This window comes from Gossypium raimondii, chromosome 7 (genome assembly GCF_025698545.1).
Source record: "Gossypium raimondii isolate GPD5lz chromosome 7, ASM2569854v1, whole genome shotgun sequence".
Lineage (NCBI taxonomy): Eukaryota > Viridiplantae > Streptophyta > Magnoliopsida > Malvales > Malvaceae > Gossypium > Gossypium raimondii.
Genome location: NC_068571.1, coordinates 11,761,906 through 11,784,710, shown reverse-complemented (window position 1 = coordinate 11,784,710; position 22,805 = coordinate 11,761,906). Strand labels below are relative to the sequence as shown.

Sequence of the window (22,805 nt, the reverse complement as noted above, 5' to 3'; positions counted from 1 at the left end):
TGGCTAAATCTGGAAGGTTGCATTAATATGTTGAAATTTTACATTCCAAAACGTGTCACATTATAAAATCGAAAACTAAAGTTTTATAAAAACTCGCCACAATTTCTTATTAGGAAATTTTTTCATTCTTAAAACGTTTATGTGAATTTATTAATTGTTAGCTTAAAAAGCCCAACTTTATGAAAATCATGACGCTTAAGTCACTTGCTTCGCAAAACTCGTAATTCCAAATAAAATTTTGCAACAGAAAAATCTTAATTTGTTTAATTTTGGAAACCGAGCATTTATATTTAGTTGGTAGAAACCATGCAGAAATCTCTAAGGAAATAACAAAAACCATCACAAAACCCGAAACCAAAAATTGAATCCAAAAATTAATCCAAAAACCAAAAGTCCAAAAAATTGAATTATTAACAAAACAAACCATTTTATGCGAGAAAACCAACTCAAGTTCCAGACGCTGCCCAATCATAATTCTGTCGATTACTTGAAATGGTGAAATGAAAACGGGTGAGCTATAATGCTTAGTGTGTAGCTAAACTCAAGCAAAAACACAAATAACATAATAAACAGGTCAAAACATCGTATAGAATTTCATCGAACTCGAATGGGAAAAATTATGCATGAATGGTTATGTCAATGCAATATATTTTCGGAAAACAAAATGCAGATTTTTCAAAAAACTTCCTACCCAACTTCGCTACACACCAAATTTAAGTTCCCCAAAACTCGTCCATCCAAAAACACACCAATGAAGTCATTTTGGGTTGCTTGGCAACAATGGCTTATCAATTTGTAGTTAAACTGCCAGATCAGATGTAGGTAGTTAAGCCACTATATTGCAGTCAAGCTGCTAGAATAGAAATATGGTTAAACCACCAAATAGTGCAGATAATTAAACTGTCAGATCTTCCTCCTTACCATATTAACCCAACCCCAAGCAATGTGACATGACATGCAAATACAGAATCATTATAGTAAGCATGTTGAACATGCAATCGTATATTTATAAAAAATCAGTAGGCATGAGGTTTCATGCTTTGTAAAACAGATATGTCAGATTCCAATAATAAGAAAACAATTTAATCAGAATAGCCATGATGTCACATGCCATGACATTTGGAGCAAGCATAACTTATCATTAACTAGATATACTCAGCTAAACAGAATACATGCGAACAGAACTTTCAGATCTACAAGTTAGATACAAATCACACACTATTGACATGCTTGTAGATGTTACGCATACAATATTGATCTTATAGATATCAATATAAAATTCATACATACTATAAACATCAGAACATGAAATCATGCTTTCAAAGATTGCAGAAACAGTAACAGATTATCAACTTTCATACTCATAACACATATATATATCGCATTACAGAACCTACGAGGTGACTAATCATAAATTGCACTTCAAATACGACCCTAACCAAAATTTAGGGGAAATGAACCCATACACTCATGTGGCCTACACGGCCTAATACATGCTCGTGTGGCCCACAGGGCCTGGCACACGACCATGTGATGTTGACAGTAAGCTTTTCAGCATCCGTCGTTCGCTATTTTTTAGGGTTTTTGTTACACACCTAAACGTTTCTGATAAACAACGATCCAATGCACTTTTAGACCCTAAAACCAAACTTAAAAAAAATTTAACCATAAACACCAAACATTTGGTCCCCCCAAAAGCATTCGTACACTTACCTCGATCGAAGCAACCGATCCTAAGACTCACCTAATGTGGAAGAAAGATTTTCTGCCTCACAGAATTTCCTAACAGAGGTTCAAAGTAAAACAAATTAACCCCAAAAAAATCATTCACAAACCGCTATCAAAGGTTCATACTCCACTTCCTAACCAAACGATTTATACTTACACCCAAATTTAATACTGCAGTAGAGAACTTCTAAACACACAAGAATTGATACAAACTTCACGCGACGTAACACCAAAAATATGATGGTTGATAAAAAAAAAGAGATAGGAAAGGGAAAATAACAAAGAGAAGAAAAATTTTGAGAAGGAAGAAGAAAAAAGAAAAGTAGCATGAGAACCAAACTGACAGAGGAGTGGAGAGAGTGAGACATGAGAGGGAGAAATTTTAGGGAACTAATTTTCAAAAAATAAAATAAAATAAAATCCTAATCTATCAGATTTTCCCTTAGAGTTTAAATTTGACCCAAATTCCACTATATGTCTGGCACACTAAGGGAGAAGCAAAAATTATTCCCGTTTACACACATAGAGATTTAAGTACAGGACCAAAAGGTAAGCTGAAGTCTTACCACTGAGCCAACAAACTCATTCTGTTATTAATTGAGCGAAAATAGTATATAAGTTTGGTCTTCAAATTCAGAATTCAAGGGAAGAGATTTGAACACAGGACCTCAAGCACATATACAAAGCACTTAACCATTGAACTGAGATTAATTCACTTTACATAATTTTCACAACTTTAATTCAAAAACAAGACGTGACCACTCTTGGTTTCACTAACCCAATTTCTACTAACCTGGTTTTTGGGATGTGACAATTTCTGCACAATCAATATCAACCTCTTTAGAAAATACATTTAACCCACTCTTAAGTTTTTCTTTCTCAATCGATATAAATATAACAAAAAGAAAAATACGTTGGAAAAAACAACCTTTTTCAAAGACCAAAAGATATAAAACTCTAAAGTAATGTTTCACTCTAAAATATACTTAACCTGAGACAACCAACATCAACTCAGACAAAACTAATAGGCGTCAAACAATAGTCATCACTAGTCTTTAGAAAACAAATGTCTCCTTATACTTGCTTTTGCCAGAGCATCAGCTATACCATTATCTTGCCAATGAGTAACTGCGAATTGAACTCGACATAACTGGTTAAAACCACAGTCAATACCAATGAATAGATTCTGCAATGTCCACGAAAAATAGTTCATTTCCAACAACCACTCCAAAGCAAAACGCGAACTAGATTCATTAACTAGCGGGACTTTCACAGGCCAACCCATACCAATAAACAACCCCAAGTCTATTTTAATGTCTATTACCTCTGCTATTTCCGATCCCATAGCCTCAATTGCCCAAAAGAACAAAGCACAAGCCATTTCTATATCATCTCTCAAAACCCCAACACAACTAGCTTCATCCTCCATTACTACACCTGCCACGTTAAACTTCATCCACCCGAGGGGAGGTGGTTCCTAGTGAAAAACAATCTTGTTGGTAATGCTACTCAAAGATCTACATTTTGCAAGCTAACGCCACCAAGATCCCTTCATAAATTGAATGTCCTCATAAATCACCTTTGCCCACATTAAAGATCTCATTTTAGAATGGAACAATAATGCATCAAGAGTCATCGATGTTCTGTTGGACACTTTATCGTTAAGTGCCAACCACACTGTCCAACTTGACACTGAAATCGATATCAGCCAAAAGCTTTTTTGGAACCCTATCAACTTCACATTACAATATAATAAGAAAAATTCCTCAAAGCTTGCAACAAATTTCCATTGAATACCCCACCAAAGAAAAATTCTAAACCAACATCAATCAACAAAATAACATTGAAAGAAAAGATGATTTGCTCTCTTCATCTTTCAATCACACCAGGGACAATCATATTTTGTCAGATCCAATCACACATCCCATCTAATCAGGAAATCCTTAGTTGAAATATGTTCAATAGCCATAATCCACAAGAAAATCTGAACTCTTGGGGGAATCTTCAGATCTATGTTCTGTCGAAAGGGAAACCATTAACTCCCATCCCTTCATTAATCAGTAAAGAATATAACTTCTTTATTGTGAACTGCCCGGCTCTATCATGAATCCACATTAAATGATCCTCCAGTTCAAGGTCGGACACCATACTACCCACCAATGACTTCAAATTGCTCAAAATGCTTCCTCCCGATCCAGTAAAGGCCTAGCAAAAATATTATCCCAATAAACCTCACAAAAACCATTATTCCAATCCAAAGCTTCAACCACATAAATTTTCACTTTAGCTACACGAAACAATTGAGGAAACTCCTCATTCAAAGGACAGCAACCACACCAAATATCCTCTAAAAAAAGTACCGATTTACCATTCTCGACCATCCAACGAAATTATTCATCCCCTACCTATGTAGAAATGTCGAATTTTGAATTATCCACCACTTATCCTTATCCAAACATAAATCATTTTCAAAAGATCAGACAGTGAAAGGTTCCTCCTTACTTTGATGGCAATAAAGAGAGTTTGAAGAAGAAGGATGGTAAATGTGACTTTGAAACAGTGAAAGAAAACCACAAACCGCTCAAGAACTAACCTGCTTGGGTTAGAACGACACCCACCCTTCCATTTGGCACACAACACTAGAAAACTTCTAACCTCATTATTTCATCAACAACTTCCCGCTCGTTACCTTTAACGCTAAACCCCAGCTTTTTTTCGACTTCCCATGCATTTCTTGCCTCCCTTAGGATCAATCTCTTCCTGTTACTGATATCTAAATCCGAAAGTGAAGCGTTAACGACAATCTCCCCTTATATCCGAAGTTCCTAACACATTTTTTTTAAAATTTTATCCTCTTAACACATATAATTATATATTTAAAATACATAAATCAAATAATATTTTCATGTTAAACACATAGCCTATAGTAATAGTAGATTATGATAAACTCATGATGCAAGTGAAAATAATTATGTATAAATAAAAATTAATATAAGAAATAAATATGGTTTTAATTGAAACGGGTAAAATGAAGCCTTTAAAATTAATTGTTCCCTAAATTTAAATCCCATCATATGTGGTTATTCTTCTAGATTTTTTGAGTTAAAATTGATTTTATCAAAAGTTAACTATAATATAGATATACATACCATGTAACTAAAACGAGATAAAACCTTTCTTAATCAATTTTTTCCTTTCTTTTCATTAGTTTCTCTCAATTAGTTTGAGTTATTATTTTTATAATTTCTTAGTGGGGATTGACAGTAAAAAGTTGGAAATAAGCTTGTTGAAGACTTTGATAACCATGTCATTTTGTCAATTGTACTTGCTTTTGTAAGCTTTACAGGTAGGTACATCGAATTTTAGCTTCCATTCAATTTCAGATCCAAATCATGTTTCCTTATTTTAAGTTTTAGAGAATTTAAATAATTTTCATACTATTCAAATTTCATAATTTTAAGGACAAAGACTCCAATCGATCAAATTCAAGAAATTTGTTAGCATAAAATTGTTGTTATACTGAAAGTTACATATTGGTTTAATAGTTTTGATTTGTAATTATTTTGTAAGTTTTAATTATTTCAAATTCAGTTAGAGCAAATATAAAAAAAAAATAGATTATAAAAAGTACTTATTAGTAAGTTTAAAAATTGTTGATGTAGAAGTTGATACCAATACCGCAATGCCAAACCTAACTTATTGATTTGTGTACACGTTGTGCTAGAATTATTTCTATGTTAATTATGTGTCAAAATTATAAATATACAATAAATATATTAAGCATGTCATATTATTTATATTAATCATATTTAAATAATTTATAATTATTTTTATACAATTCTTAAATTTTAAAAATTAAAATTAAAAAATATTACACGATTAAATTAATACTCAATCAACTATAATTATTTATATTACATCCAAATTTATGCATATTTTGTTTACCTCTCAAAATCACTTACCATATCCCTTTCTCAGTCCTATAATGCATTTCAAATTGGGTTCAAGGCTAATAAATAATTGTTCAATAATTTGTAATGTTTATTACTTTGATAACTTATACAGGGAGTAGCTTAACAATAAATTGAGATTTTAGAAATTTTGAAATTCTAAATTCGAGTTTTATTTGATTTAAATCACGGTTTGAACATAATTATGTTGAGGTCAGAATTGAGGTAAAGCCTCCGAAGGAATATCTACTCTAAAATTCAATGGTTGGATAAAAAAAAATCTATTTTCGCTTATTTGATATTATAAATAGATGTAATAATATATAAAAATGAGATTTCCCTAGAAAAAGAGGATTTGGGTTATGCACGGAAGAGTACTTTGATTGAACTGGTCCAACAACTTTTGATTACAAAATGGCCAAACAATGACATCCACAAATTTCATTTATAGTAATGTTTTTTCAAAGGTTAGGCAATTCAAACACTTTGCACGAATGGTTGTCTCTTAATTAACAAGTTAACCCAAGTTCCCACGGTGCAGAAGCTAACTGGGCGTGTCTCTTTGGACTATTGGCTTGGCGCATATGGAAGAATCATAATTTCTTCATTTTTTAAGGAAAATCGTGGAGCGCAGAGGAGATAATTAAAACCTCGGCATCTTGGGCCAAGCATTTCTCCTTGGCAAGTAGACAGGCTGCGAACCTTGAAATCGAAATGACCCGTGGAGAACCATTGGTAGGAGAGTGGACTTACCTTAACACAGACGGTGTAGTTCGAGTGGACTCAGGGGCTGCAGCTGCAAGGGGAGTGTTGCGCGACTAAAATGGAGAATGGATCCTAGGTTAACAAGTACCTAGGTAATTGCTCGATCCTTGATGCAGAACTTTGGGGTTTTCTTGACGGCCTAAAACTCATCTAGCGAAGAGGCGTGCCAAGGTGGTAATTCAATCTGATAGCTTGGAGGCAGTTAAAGCTATTCACGGAAGTGCCTTGAAAACCTCACACTCTGCTCTAATTAGAAGGATACATCGCATCCTATCCAAGAAAGCAGTTGGCTCTTACGCTACATTCCCAAGGAGCAAAATCAAAATGCTGATCTTATAGCCAAATTGGCCTTTGGAGAAAAGGAAGATCTTCAACTAATTGAAACGCCCCTAAAAGAAGTCTTAGCACTCATCAAAGCTGATAAAAAGAAGAATCTTTGTAATTTATTTTTCAATTCAGTAACTTAGTTTTGTAAGAATCTTTTTCTCACCAAAAAAAAAAAAAAGGAAAGGAAAAACAATTCAGGAGCATGATAGTCATAGTGTGGACCCTTTGCTAACAAGCGCGCATGGTTGCCTAGTGCACCTCACTACCATCTTATTGCTCAGCCTGTCAACTCATGCAAAAGAAAACCCCATTTTTTTTTAAAATTTCCCTTTTATTTATTCATTCATTATAAAGGAATTTTTTTTTCGGGTTCCTATCTATAAAATCAAATTACAAATTTAGACAGTGTCACTTGAACCATTTATGCACCCCACTCAGGTTGCCTAAGGCAACAAGTTTTAGTTGAATGGCGTCCATAATACCCACCATATGACATGTGAAAAATCATTGGGTTGGAATTCATGTTTTAAGCCATTATTCATTTACAATTTTGTAGCTAAATATTGATCTATGTCTTATTGGTAAAAATTATAATTATTTTTTAATTTGATTAATTTTAGTCTTGACGTAAATGACAGTCGTCAGCCCATTAACTGAATATTAGTAACTAATATGTGAAAATAACAAGCTGACATGAAAATACACATATAATAATATATTTGGCGCATCAAATTTTGAAAGTACTAGAGCTTAATTATATTAATAGTTATTGTTTAGTGAGAACTGAAAATTTACAATTTGAAAAAGTATAAAGACTAAAATGACCAAACTAAAGTACAAAGATTCAAGACAACTTTTATAAAGTACAAAAATAATATGTGTCATCTCATTGATAATTCTATAAAAATACCTTTTGATGGTGAATGTTAATTTTTTAAGTATTAATTTTAGACAATTATTTGATATACTAACTATAACATTTTTCATTCCACAAGCAAAATTACGATTTTATTATGTGTCAATAAGTTTTACATTTAAAAAAATATGACATATAACAAAATCTTAATCTTATTTACAAAATAAAAAAATCCACCAATATATCAAATAATTTTCCTTATTAAAGAAATTTGATGAAATTAGCAACAAAATTCGAATATGAAACTTCAACTCCCTTAAAGAAGAATTGTGTGATTAAGCTATGGGTAGGTTTTATTTCTTTTTCTATAGACAATAAAGATTTATGTTTGTCAGATTGAATCTTAATATTGTAGTTTTATTTGTTAAAATAACAATCATTTATCGTTAAAGAATAAAAATAACCATCTTGATGGGTGACAATAAAAAAATTATCCATGAAATATTTGCTTGTCATAAGCATCTTGATTAAGTTTTGGAGTTGAACTTTGCTTCGAGAGATAAGTTTTCGTCGCAACGTTATCATTTTCATCCACAAAATTTAAACTCAAAACTTAAATAACATCAAATTTTTTATCATTTGGACCAACAAATATTGCAAAATTTTTAATACAATCAAAGCTTACATGTTACAATTTAGAAGGACTCTCAACACAAGTACTTAAATATTAAAATATAATATTCTTAAATAGAGTTTTAATCGCATTTTAGGGATGATAATACAGAGGAGTGGGGTAGATATTGCTAAATCCACTACCTCTTCACAATTAGTACGCTCTACTCTATTAACCGCCCCGCTCAATTATAGATGTATAATTTTAAAAATCACTACCACCTCCATGGATATTGGATGCATCCTTTTCCGCCTTGCCCCACCCCACCCTGCTTCACTTCAATTTAATTTCTGTTACTTATCTTTAATATTTCCAATTTTTTTAAAATCAAGTAAATATTTAAACATAATTCTTCAAAAAATATTTAAACATAAAATATATGATCTTTTTTCTATATTACATTATTACATTTTTTTCTTTTTAATAGTTTATACATACAAAAATAAAATGGTAATTTTATATAGTAGAACGGGTACCATAACTGCTCTAAAAGAAAAAATCTACCTATCCCACTTTACATCCATTTTTCAAACAAAAAATCCACTCCATTTAAAACGAATCGATTCATAACCTACCAAACAATTTGAATTTTGTTATCTCTAATTTAAATATTAAGATTCCATCAAATGAGATGTCACGCACGAGTTATCCAACCATTAACTTTGAGGTGCAACATTAATAGTTGTTTTCATAATAAAAGTGTTTATAAATAAAGTTGGATAAGTTCAAAATAATATATATTTGATTTATCGTTTTCAAAATATATTGTATTATAAAAATACTTAAATATTAAATAATAATTTTATTTATTAAATTAGATTTTAAACTAATAATACGAAGCAACAACGATAGAATGTCTAAGGTTCAAAATATTAAAATATTTAGCAAAAGTGGAGTCATAGCTCCTATGATTCATGTTGATAATAGATTTAAACTTCACTTTCTTTGTATACAAACTTGTCGACATTTTATTACCTTCTCAATAAACATAAATAATTTATCGGTATCGAATATCACTTAGAGAAAAAAAAGTAACAACAGCTAATAGCTATAACATACAATTAAAATGGTAATTTGTATCTGTTTATATTTGATAAAATTCAATCTTGTTAGAAATTGTTTGACTCAAATTCTTCCTCTTGTTAACACAAGCTGAATCTGTATAGAACAGGGTTTTTCAACCCTTAAACAAACGTTATCGAAACTCCTCTTGTATCATTCGTTTTTCAACATTAGTAAATTTTTTCTCCTCTACCCGTGATTTTTTCCTTAAAGAGTTTCCACGTAAAATCTTTATGTTCTTATTATTTTGCGATTGTTCAACCGTCATTATCAACATTTATTATTACAATTCCTAAGGCTATAATTTATTAACTTTGTTTTCACCTTTTTAATAATTATTTATAAGACGAAGACTTATTTTTGTATAAATAATTAGTTGATGAAGGATAAGCTTAAGGCCATCATCGGCTGACACCTTCATCGTTTCTTCCTTTTTGCACCACCTTTTTCTTTTCTCTTAAAAAAAAGTTTTGACATTTTATTTCCTTGTTATCATTCATTAGCCAATTTTGATTAATTTAAAAGCTCGTTTAAAAAATTCAAGTAAATTTAAGAAAATTGAGAAAAGATTATAAAGTTATTTTTTGTATTTAAAAATATGAATATATGTTATTTTATATAGTCTAAAATTTTCATGCAATATAAATTGGTTAATTAATTGGTGAGTGGTGCGGATTTGAGTAAGAGTGAGAAGCACGTTATTAATTAATTTACATTTGCTAACGTACTTAGGTTAAAGCCTTCCACTTACAATTGTGGATAATAAATTAAGGAGTTTTATTTATTTCAAGAAAAAATATTTACTTCCTTCATTTTATTTGTTGGGCTCAAAGCAGAATCTCGTCATCCACGATGTCTTTTTATGTTAGGTGAATTTGGACGTAAATAATTATATTTGTAATTATAAAATTATTATTATTTTCTTAGACGTTTTATCTCACACTATGTAATTTTATCTTAGAAAATAAAAATTAAGAAAAATTAAAAATTATTATGCATATTTTTTTTCGAATAATCTCATTATTGGCCATATCTGCTCTTTTTGACACAATATTTAGAATTACCCATAGCCCCTCTCCAATCCATAAATAAGAGGATAATGCGCTTCAGCACACTCGAATCCATATCCTTCTACATTGACAACAATGCCCATGCCAATTGAGTAAATGCTCAATCAACAATTATTATGCTTAATTACTCATGTAATTCCTTAAAAAATTCTCAACTTCTATAAGAATTAAACAATGTAATTCGGATGTTTTAATTACACTTATTTCAAAAAACTTACAGATTATAATAGTTACTCAAACACACTTGATGTGTATTTTCCGAAACTAACTAAAAATACGACAAAGGTAAGTACATTTATCGATAAATAATATAGCTACGATGAGTAAAGATATTGTATCCACGAAGACTAAAAGTATTAGTAATTATCATTTTCCTATTATTTAGTCGACAAATTGTTTTAAACTAAGATTTACTAAATTAATCTAACTAAAGAACTCAAAGAAAGAATGAGTTAGGAAAATAATCGAATAATAACCAATAAGAGAAACAATACCCAAGAAAGAATTCACCTAGACTTCATATATTATTATGAATCTAATTTAAACGATTTATTCACTTGGTATCTTGATCCGTAGAAATCCTTAAATTATGCTGATATCTCTTTTGAGAGTAAGAGCAACTGAGTTTAGGTTGATTAATTGAAATTTCTTTCTAATTAAAACCCCTATTGTCGCATTAACTCGATCTATGGATTCCCTATTAGATTTGATTCTAATCTGGTAGATTTATGTCATTCTATTTCTAGGATTGCATGCAACTTCACTCAATTACGCTAGATCTATTCTTAAACAGAGACTTTTCCTCCTTTGATTTAAGCACATTAAACGTGAATTAATAACCCAGAAATATTAAAAAAAGAGATAAACACACATAACTAAGAACAAGAATCAAGTATTTGTCGTGTAAAACAGAAATCAAATAATAGAATTCAGCATAGGGTTCATCATCCCTAGGTATCTAGGGAATTAGTTCATAATTGTGAATAAAAACATTTCAAAGTCAGAATAACCATAAGAAATAAAGAAACTCATAAAAACTTCAAAAGAAACTAAAAGGAGGTATTTAATCTTGATGGAAATCAGCTTCAGAGTTGGCTCTAATGGTGTTCTTCAAGTTGTTTTCTTCAATATTCTCTGATGGCTCCTTATTCTCTTATTCTATTTGGTATTTATAGACTTTAGAATGCCTAGAAAGCCTAAAAATTGAGTTTTTCCCATGTTTGGGATGCGGGTCACGAAATCGACACGGTTTGGCACATGGCCGTGTGTCTAACCTGTGTGGCTCACACGGTCGTGTGTCCAGCCCGTGTGGGAAGGCCCAACCTTTGTGGCTCCTGAAATCTACTCTATTTGTCTAATTTTCGCTCGTTTTCCACTCCTTTTGCTCTCAAATGCTCTTCTAAGTATAGAAACATGAATTTAAAGGATTAGAAGAATAAATTCACCAATTTGCATGAATAATCATCCAAAAACGCATTAAGAATGAGATTAAAATATGTTACTTTTATCACTTATCAAATATCCCCACACTTAAGCGTTTGCTTGTCCTCAAGCAAAATTCTCAACCCACATTAAAGTTAACCTTTCTTAATTTGTTATTTTCATCAATAATGTCTCGAAATAATTCGCAAACAATCATGCAATGGCAATTCAACTAAAAGGGCACTAAAGATTCAAACAATCTAAGCTTAAATTTTAAAGCACAAAAACATAGATATCTCCTCTTATTTAAGTAATTACTTTTAATTCAAAATCAAGAAGAATCATCCTCACTAAAGATTCACTCAAAGCACTCAAAGTGTTTAAGGTTCAAGAAATATGCACCCAACAGTTGAACAAGAAATGTCATTACCATAGGCTTACTTGAAAATCAAATCTCCACCACTATAAAATGATATGCCATACAAATCAAGAGGTCTTTAAGAGGTTGTAATGGGGCTTAGGTTAAGGGTATGAAAAAATGCCAGAAAAGCTGGTTATAATCGAGATCGAGTTGATAAATTACCAAACTAGAAAAAATAATCAAATGCTAAATTAAAAGAAAGTGCATCAATTAAGACTAAACAAGAAAAGGAACGAGCTTCTCAATCAAAATATGCAACTAATTATTCAAGCTTAATCAACAAAAAAATTAAATAATTTTTTTATTTTTTAAATTAAGAATAAGATTAGATTCAACAACACAAACAAAGGAACAAAGTTAAGCAACTAACCAAATCAAATCTCGACAAGAAGGTAGTCAATAAAATGGGAAAGAGTCAAAATGAAAATATGGGTTATCAGTTAACATTAACGGGTTAATCAAGAAAAGGTGTGTTAGGCTCAATGGGGTTCACTAAGGGTTAATTCAATAGGTAGGCCTTTTAAATGTTAAGTGGGTTAAAACCTAAATGCCTTTATCATCTCAGTATATCAAATCAAAGGTGTGGTCTTGATATGTATAATCGAAGCAAGTTTTAAAATAACAAATCGTGTTGACACACTCATAACCAATAATAACATGAGCATAAAAAATGTATGTTCTATAGGCTCAATGTCTCACAAAAAATCATGTTTTGATGTCAGACTTGCAAATTTAAAACTTTAAGATAATACCTCAATTCAGGAAAACAACCTAAAATATTTAATTTTTGAAAAACAACTTATCATGCTTGACTCTCTCATGCCTTAAAGTTTAAATCAACCAATGCACAAATATCTACAAATTATTCCAAAAAAACATCAATAAAAATCCCAAATCGAAATCAATTAACTCTAATAAAAGTATGAGAAAATTACTTAAACACAACAAAATTAAGATATTTTCTATTAGTTATATAAATAACCTCCCACACTTAAGATGTACATTGTCCTCAATGTACAAACAAAAATAAGCATAAAATAAGTAGAAAATCTTAAGAGAGGGAGAAAACTGAAACTATCCTGAATATAGATGAAATCGTCAAAATAGTGAAACCCGAAATTGTAGGAAAAATTAAATGTAGTGCATGGTGCCGAGCAAACTAATAAGAAAACAAATACAAATAATGAAAAAGATTCAGAGGTTACAAACTCAAATAAAAATAACCATTAAAATAAAAATAAAGACATAGTTTGAAAGAATTCTAAGAAAATAAAAACCAAAGAACTTAAAATTAAAAGAAAATTAAAGAGAAAAATAAGACTAAAAGAAAATAAAGAAATCATATAAATAAAATAGATCAACGATCATCATCGTGAAATGTGTTGGGATCGAGAGGCGCAGGCGCAGTGTAAGAAATGTGGAGATACAGATAGATCTGTTGCAAAGTCGTATCAATGTTGTCCAATCACTCAAAATGGTGCTGCTCGAACTGGGTGAATCACTTGGAAAGGTCTGCGAAGGTAGCAGCAACGGTAGGGTGACTTGAAGGTGGATGATGAGGTGGATCCTTGTGGTGGAAAGAGACATCATCAATGAAGTTCTCATGCTCTTCCTGAGGGTCAAAATGAGATAATCAGTATCGAGGAGGATCCACTCCACACAGTTGTTCGATCATCCTCATATGACTCATAGTCGATAACCCCTGCGGGGTCATCTGTCCAACTAGTGCAAATGAGGAGGACTACTATAGAGTGTCGAGGAGGTCGAAATGTCATTGCGAGGCCAGTCACATAAAGGCCTAAGCAGATAGGACCCTTCCTATTACGCTCTGTCTGATGGCAACAAGTAAAGGCGATGAAGTAAGCAGGGTCAATGATGTGCCCCGTTGCCATGTTCCATAAAAAATAAGCGTCGAATGTATCGATGACCTTGGTGCTCTCCCTCTGACCGGTCAATGTGTGAGCTAATATGGCATGGATATAGTGCAAAGTTGGAGGTGGTGAAGTCGCCTTCGATCGACTCGGGTCATAGGGGGTCATGCTGGCAGTCAGCTCTGTCTAGCATAAAGATAGCAAGTACTGGATGTACCAGTATAAAGTGAGGAATCCCTTGGCACTCATGAACTCCTCAGTAGAGAGTCCTAAGACAGGTCCAAAGTTTAGGATGCGCAGATGACACATCGTACTGTTAAATCTGAAAGAGATAGTGCGTGGCTCATTATGGCTTGACATCACGTACTATAAGAGGAATGTCGAACAAAACTCAAGGGTAAACTCCGAGTAGGTGGGCTCAATAATGGAGAATAAACGGTCCTAAGGAGCTGTAGCGATCAATGCGCAGACTCTATCAGCTAAATGAATCTGGCCCAAAGTTGCCCAATCGATACATCAGTCTAATCTTAGTGGTTATTGTTGGAAATGCTAATAAAGGTCCTCTTGAGGACCCTGTGAAAATCGTAGACACGGATGGCGTACATTGGTGGAACGGCTCGGCGATGAGGTCGAGCTTAGAGTCTTTCACTTTTTCGAAGCGGGGACAACGACGTTAGATTTGCCGCATGTGTTTGTCATGGTGTGCCTAAAAAAATCAAATATCCCAATATTAGAAAGGTAATAAAATAAGTATCACCAATTAAGAAAACTGAGAGGTCATACGTCACTAATAATCCTCACATGACCAACATCAAAATCAAGCTACCTAAATACAAAATCTACGCCTAAAACAATATGTACTAAAGCCAATCATGCAAAAACTAGTTGCTCAATCTACTAAGCATGCAAACTAATCATAAGAAGAAGAAAAACAATAGTAAGAAAAATAAGAAGAATAAGCTCAGTTGAATGCTAGCAATAATAATAAAAATAAATTAAAAATGAGCAAAAGAGAAATGACAAAAAAAATTAATAATCAAGCTAAATAAAATAAGAAAACAAAATAAGATAAATAATAAGAAGAATAAATACTAAAAATAAAATAAATGAAAGAAAAAATAAAATAAATCAGAATAAAAGTAAAATAATAAATAATAAATAATAAATAGATAAATTGGGTAAATGGGGAGGAAACCTACAGAGGAGCGGTGACTGAAGTTATAACGGGGGTGGTGAGCACGAGGAGGGGTGCAAGGAACAGACGCGACAAAAGGGGAGAGGAGCAGGTAGTGGTCGATGGTGATAGGGAGGGGTTGGTCGCGGTGGTTCGGCAAGGGGGAAGGGTTGGGTGTTGGATGAGGAAGAAAGGGAAAAGGAGGTAAATCGCGAGTGGGAAAGTGACCGGGGTTGGTGCGAAGCGGAGTGAGAGAAAAAGGGGGCAAGGATGATGGTGGTCGGAATGGAAGCGTCAACGTGGGTAAAAGCAGAACAGTGGTATGGGGGCTTTGGGATTGGAAAAAGACAGAAACAAAATGGGGTTTAAGGTTTTAAAGGGGGACACAGTTGTGTTTAGGCCCATGTGTAATTCAAAATTTAAACCCAATCTTCACACGGCCTTTGATATACCCGTGTGTCCAGGCCATGTGTGATCATCCTTCACTTCTCCCACGCCTGTGTGACAGGTCATGTTTCACACTTGAGTATGTCTATGACCCATGTAACTCACTGTCTCAAAATTAAGATTGAAAAATTAACTCTAGTATACACATAGCCTAAGACATGCCCGTGTGTCCAGCTCGTGTGAGCCACACGGCCCTGTCGCCAAGCCATTTAGACCCCCTCAGGCCGTGTAACAATCGAATTTGGAAAAATTAAGCCCCACGACTCACATGACCTAGGACACGCCCGTGTGTTCAGGCCGTATGGCCTACACGACCATGTCTTCACACCATGTAACTCTCTGTAGAATACCCTACTATGAACATGGCCTAAGACACACCCGTGTGTCCAGGTTGTGTGGTTCAAAACCACATTTTTTAATATATATTTTTTAATTTAATTAATTTTGAATTAACATGCAATAAAATTAAAAGAATTAAAAAATGTAAACACGCGGGTTGCCTCCCGAGAAGTGTTTATTTAGAGTCTAAGCTCGACTTACCTTGTATACGCATGGTGAGGGTGGTTCTCGGAATTGAAACTCCTCTTTCTTGTTATCAATGTTAATACCAAGATAAGGTCTGAGTTGAGTACTATTACCTTAAATGTGTCAAACTCAGAATATGTTACCTCGACTATACTGTATGAGAAGATGTTCAATACTATAAATGGGTTCGATCGGTTTGACTCAAGCTCCGAAGAGGAGATTCGTGGATCTAATTTGTCTAGTAGTACTTTGTCCCCAACCTTAAATTGTTTCGTTCTTATCACATGCTCATTTTGCGTCGCTTTGTCTCTTAATCGTGTTTTTTCGGTTTCTCATTAGCATGCATTCGCCATTCATCTAGTTCATCGAGTTGCACCATTTGCTCTTTATATGTTGTTTGGTTTCTATTACCTTGAATGAAACATGACTCTAACACGTTTTCACGAGGGATTTCCTGCAAAGAACATTGAGCCACATGGTTACTAACATTAACAGAGCATTTAAAATCATCTCGCTCACTAGAGACTCTCACAGAATCATGTGCTTGAAGAGTAATCTTTTCGTCACATACACAAATGACAAGTTCACCCGTACCAACATCGATAATAGTTCTAGCAGTGGCTAAAAGGGGTTGACCTAAGATCAAAGGTACTTTACTATCCTCATCCATGTCTAACACAACAAAGTCAACGAGAAATATGAATTTATCAATTTTCACGAGTACATACTCAATAATACCCTTAGGATATCTAATAGTTCTATCCGCTAATTTAATACTTATCCTAGTGTGTTTGGGTTTCCAAAGACCAAGTTGTTTAAACATTTTATAAGGCATGACATTAATACTAACCTCTAAATCAGTTAAAGAATTTTTAATATTTAAACTACCAAAGAGGTAAAGAATAGTAAAACTTCCTAGATCCTTAAGTTTGTTGGGTAGTTTATTTTGGAGAATGCCAGAGCACACTAAGTTAAACTCCATAGTCGACGAGTCGTCTAGCTTCCTCTTGTTTGTTAACAGCTCCTTTAAGAATTTGATGCAATTTGGCATCTGCGAAAGAGCTTCAACAAACGGTAAGTTAATGTGTAATTTTTTTAAGAGCTTGATAAATTTACCAAATGGTTTATTCGTGTGGTCTTTCTTCAACACTTTTGGATATGGAACTCGAGGTTTTTATTCTTTGACAACTGGTTTTTCCTCTTTCTTACCTCCCTCAACCTTATCATTATTAACTACATATTCTTTCCTCGATTTCTGTTTAGGTTCAACTACCCCTTCTTCATCTCGAACAGTAAATGCATGAAGCTGCTCCCTTGGGTTAGTTTCAGTATTGCTAGGCAAACTACCTTGTGGTCTTTCCGAGATTAATTTAGCAAGCTATCCTATTTAATTTTTGAGTCCTTGAATTAATGATTGCTAATTTTTCAGTGTTGCCTTAGTGTTTTGGAAACAAGTTTCTAACACTGAGATAAATTTTTTTAACATCTACTCAAGGTTCAGTTTCTTCTCATGTTGATAAGGTTGTTGAAAGCCCGATAGGGGGTTGTGCTCGTTGATTTCCTTAGCCACCCTAAGAAAAATTGGGATGGTTCCTCCAACTTGCTTATAGTTATTACTATAATAGTTATTTTGAGGTCTAGAATTGTTACCCATATAGTTGACTTGCTCATTCTCTATGCTAAGACCGAAGGGTAAACATTATGAATTATTCATTCTACCTCTATTTGTATCGCATTGCATCATCGGATTCACCTGTGTAGAAAAATATAAACAGTCAATTTTCTTATTCAATGCTTCTATTTGGATTGATAACATGGTGACGGCATCTAGATTAAAAGCATCGACTGCTTTCATCAGCTTTGTCCTCGTGACTTGCCACTGATAATTATTCAGTGCTATCTCCTCAATAAATTCATAAGCTACCTCGGGTGTTTTGTTATTCAGTGTTCCACAAGCTGCTGCATCAATTAACTGCCTTACTGTGGGATTCAAACCATTGTAGAATGTTTGAACTTGTAACCACAAAGGTAACACATGGTAAGGGCACCGTCTCAATAGATCATTGTATTTCTCCCATGCATCATATAATGTTTCTAGATCGATCTGAACAAAAGCAGAGATGTCATTCCTCAACTTGGCTATTTTAGCCAGTGGGAAGTACTTCAACATAAATTTCTCGGTCATTTGAGCACATGTAGTGAAGGAACTTCGTGGTAAAAAGTTTAACCATTTTTTTACTTTGTTCCTCAACGAGAAAGGGACCAACCGTAAGCGAATGACGTCATCAGTGGCGCCATTAATCTTGAAAGTGTCGCAAATCTCTAAGAAATTGGCCAAATAAGTATTTGGGTCTTCATCTTGGAAACTATCAAACTGAATATATTGTTGTACCATCTGAATAGTATTCGACTTCAGTTTGAAATTGTTTTCAGCAATAGTCGGTCTCACAATACTCGATTCAGCCCCAATAAAAGTGGGCTTGGCATAATCATACATAGTTCGAGGGGCAGGTTGCTCAATTACTTGCTGATTATTTTTTGTTATAACCGATCTCCATAGTAGTATTTTTTTCCTCGTGATCGTCTACTATACTCTATTGATTTTGCCTAGCTTTTTTAAACTCTCTATGATTTTTGTGAGTAGTACTTTCAATCTCACTGTCAAAAAGCAATGGTCCCGACGAGTTTCCTCTAGTCATAAACCAAAAGGACCTGCCAAAAGCAAACAAAAGAAAAATTAAAATGTAAAAATTAAATTAAAAAATATAAAAAAATGGCTAATTTAATAGAAATAAAATTTTCCTAATATTTTAGTTCCCCAGCAACGATGCCAAAAACTTGATGTGTGTTTTCCCGAAACTAACTAAAAATACGACAAAGGCAAGTGCACTTATCGATAAATAGTATAGCTACGTTGAGTAAAGATATCATATACATGAGGAATAAAATTATTACTAATTACAGTTTTCCTATTATTTAGCCGACAAATTCGAGTGATTGTTTTAAACTAAGATTTACTAAATTAATCTAACTAAAGAACTCAACAGAGAATGAGTCAGGAAAATAATCGAATAATAACTAATGAGAGAAACAATACCTAGGAAAGAATCCACCTAGACTTCATCTATTATTATGAATTTGATTTAAACGATTTATTCACTTGGTATCTTGATCCATAGAAATCCCTAAATTATGCTATATCTCTTTCGAGAGTAAGAGCAGCTGACTCTAGGTTGATTAATTAAAATTTCTTTTTAATTAAAACCCATATTGTTGCATTAACTTGATTTGTGGATTCCCCTATTAGATTTGACTCTAATCTGGTAGATTTATGTTATCCTATTTCTAGGATTGCATGCAACTCCACTCAATTATGTTAGATCTACTCTTAAACACTTTTCCTCCTCTGATTTAAGCACCTTAAACATGAATTAATAACTCAAAATTATTAAAATAAGAGATAAGCACACATAACTGAGAATAAGAATAAATTATTTATCGCGTAAAACATAAATCAAATAATATAATTCATCATAGGGTTCATCATCCCTAGGTATCTAGGGAATTAGTTCATAATTGTGAATAAAAACATCTCAAAGTCAGAATAACCACAAGAAATAAAAAAACTCATAAAAACTTCAAGAGAAATTAAAAGGTGGTATTCAATCTTGATAGAAATCCGCTTCAGAGTTGGCTCTAATGGTGTTCTTCAAGTTGTTTTCTTCAATATTCTCTGATGGCTACATATTCTCTTCTTCTATTTGGTATTTATAGACTTTAGAATGCCTAGAAAGCCTAAAATTGTGTTTTTCCATGTTTTGGGATGTGAGTCATGAAATCGACACAGTCTGGCACATGGCCATGTGTCCAGCCCGTGTGGGAAGACCTAGCCCGTGTGACACCTGAAATCTGTTCTATTTTTTTTTTATTTTCACTCGATTTTCGCTCCTTTTGCTCTTAAATGCTCTCATAAGTATAGAAACATGATTGTAAAGGATTAGGAGCATAAAGTTCACTAATTTGCATGAATAGTCATCCAAAAACACATTAAAAACGGGATTAAAATATGTTACTTTTATCACTTATCAACATTATTTTAATGTTTACATTAGATTAGTATTATATATTTAGTATATGTTTCTTTTTTTTAATGTGTTAGAAATTACATGATATACAAAAATAACATAATATAAAGTATTACGGACCTTGAATGTTCAAGCTCAAGCCCCACCCATATTTTCATTGGGGCTAATTTTTTTGTTAAGCCCATTTTTTAGGCCTAATTTTTTACCCAAACCCTCTCAAATTTTGGGCGATCCTTTGGGCCTATATGGGTAGCTCGAACCATGAACAGGTCTAGTCCAATCCCACCTTAAAAGTTATATCTAAGAAACCATGGAAAAAAATGTCTATCTAAATCCTAGTCTATCCACGTACAAACAAATATATAAACAAGCTTGTGAAATAGAAAAGAAAAAAAAAAAGAGAAACTACTGTAAAATCCTATTTGTTGGGGAAGCTGCTGTCACTCGTTCCATGTACCATTATAACAAATCTATTTTTATTTACTTGGGCCATCATTTTGGGCCTTATATAGGTTTCAATTGGGATGAGTTTGGTTTATTTAATTATGACATGTTTGAAAAAATAGTAGCATGGGTTGACTAGAGGTCTTAGTCACCAAATCAACTTCCTTAAGGTGGTTTGATAATGTAACATCCTATACCCGGTCCAGTCGCCAGACCCGAGCTATAGGATATTACAATAATAAAAGTGATGTTTGGAACGTTAGGATTATTTGATATTTATTTCACTAAAGTTTTTAACTTTTAATGACGTTTTGCTTAAGATAAATAAAAGTGAACCACAATTTTAAAATCGATATTCTATAAGGTTTTTTGTTGCAAAATTAATTGAAAATTTCTAAGATGTTTTAGCTCACCAATAAGGCAAGTAAGTTAAATATGTTTTGGTAAATTTAAAAATATGACTTTCTTCAACGTTCTAACGGATTTCAAAAAATTATAATAAATTGATTCATTTTCAAGAAGTTGGATTTTCTTTAAGTGGAAGTGAATTTTCTCTCAAAAATTAAGTGTTTGTGTTTTTACGTATGATGTAACCTCCACAATCTGACCATAACGTCTAGGTCGGGTTTAGGGTGTTACATTTGATGGTATTAGAGCCAGATTACAAAACTTGACTGTGTATTTTTAGGTCCAAAATACTTTAAGAAATAATTGTTTGTTTTAACTTGAATTTTTTTGAAATAATCTTCGAATTTTTGGGTAAATGAAATCGAGACTCCGGTGCCGATCCAAATAAGAACTCTAAACTTTAGTTATGCTTCAGAGGAACTTTGCATGTGATACTTTATAATAAGTAATGACCTTTAGAGACTGTAATGTAGTAAAACACTTTCTATAAACTGATAAGTATACCGATAAAACTTTAATATTAAGGTTTAAAATTTAAAATGATTCATACAATTTTGAAAATGTAGATAAGACAATGAGCACTCGTGGCTCTCATGGACGTGGTACCCTTGGGACGGTGGTCGTCGTCGGGGGGCTTGAGCTGAGCCTTCTTCGATAGGCAATATGCCCCAATTAGATACAAGTGAGACTATAGGAACTCCGACTGCTGAGACTGGGTCTGCGGCTGAGACTGTCAGGGATGACGCACTGTCCTAGGCAATATTGAGGGTTTTAGAGAGGGTCACTGGGACCCATATTAGATCAGGGAGTCAAAGGTCGATTATTGAGTGACTTTGATCCAATGGAGTTGAGGTGTTTAGAGGCATTGCTGGTGTTGCCCCGACTGTGCCTGAGTATTGGTTGATTACCACATAGTGGATAATGAACGATTTAGACTGCACCCCCAGTAGAAACTGAGGGCTTCAGTATCTTTGCTTCATGATGAGGCGTACCAGTGGTGATTGACGGTTAAGAAGGGTACTCAGCTTGATCAGTTAACTTGGGATTTATTCAGGAGTGCTTTCCAGAATAAGTGTGTGGGGGTGAGCTACATTGAGGCCCATAGATGCGAGTTTATAAGATTAACTAAGGGGGATAGATCAGTGGCCGAGTATGAGGCCAAGTTTTTGAGATTAAGTAGGTATGCTCAAGGGCTGGTTGCTACTAATTATGATAAAAGTGTACACTTTGAGGAGGGCTTGAGGTATGACCTCAAGGATTTGATAGCTCCCTAGAGGCAGTGAATTTTTAAGGCCTTGGTGGGCAAGGCAAATATTGTTGAGGAGGTTAAGCTCATTGAGTGTGACAAGAGAGAGAAAAATTAGAACAAGAATAAGATGGATCCGAGTCCTTTTAGTTCTTCTCAACGACCCATGAAAAGGGCCAGGTATGAAAAACCTCCACAGGCAGAGCCAACTATTAGAGTTGAATAGGTTAATAGAGCTGAGTAGGTTCATATTTGGGGGCATTGTAATAGGCGCCATCCAAGTGAGTGTTGGAGGAGGACTTGGGATTGCTTCTGGTGTGGTGCCGATTCT

General features: G+C 33.4%; 1 non-coding gene across 1 annotated transcript; it reads left to right on the top strand.

Moving 5' to 3' along the window:
* The first annotated feature begins 18,321 nt into the window (after nucleotides 1-18,321).
* LOC128042649 (small nucleolar RNA R71) lies at nucleotides 18,322-18,428 on the top strand. Its single transcript, XR_008198164.1, has one exon. It is a non-coding gene; the product is annotated as a small nucleolar RNA R71 (small nucleolar RNA).
* Nucleotides 18,429-22,805: the final 4,377 nt, after the last annotated feature.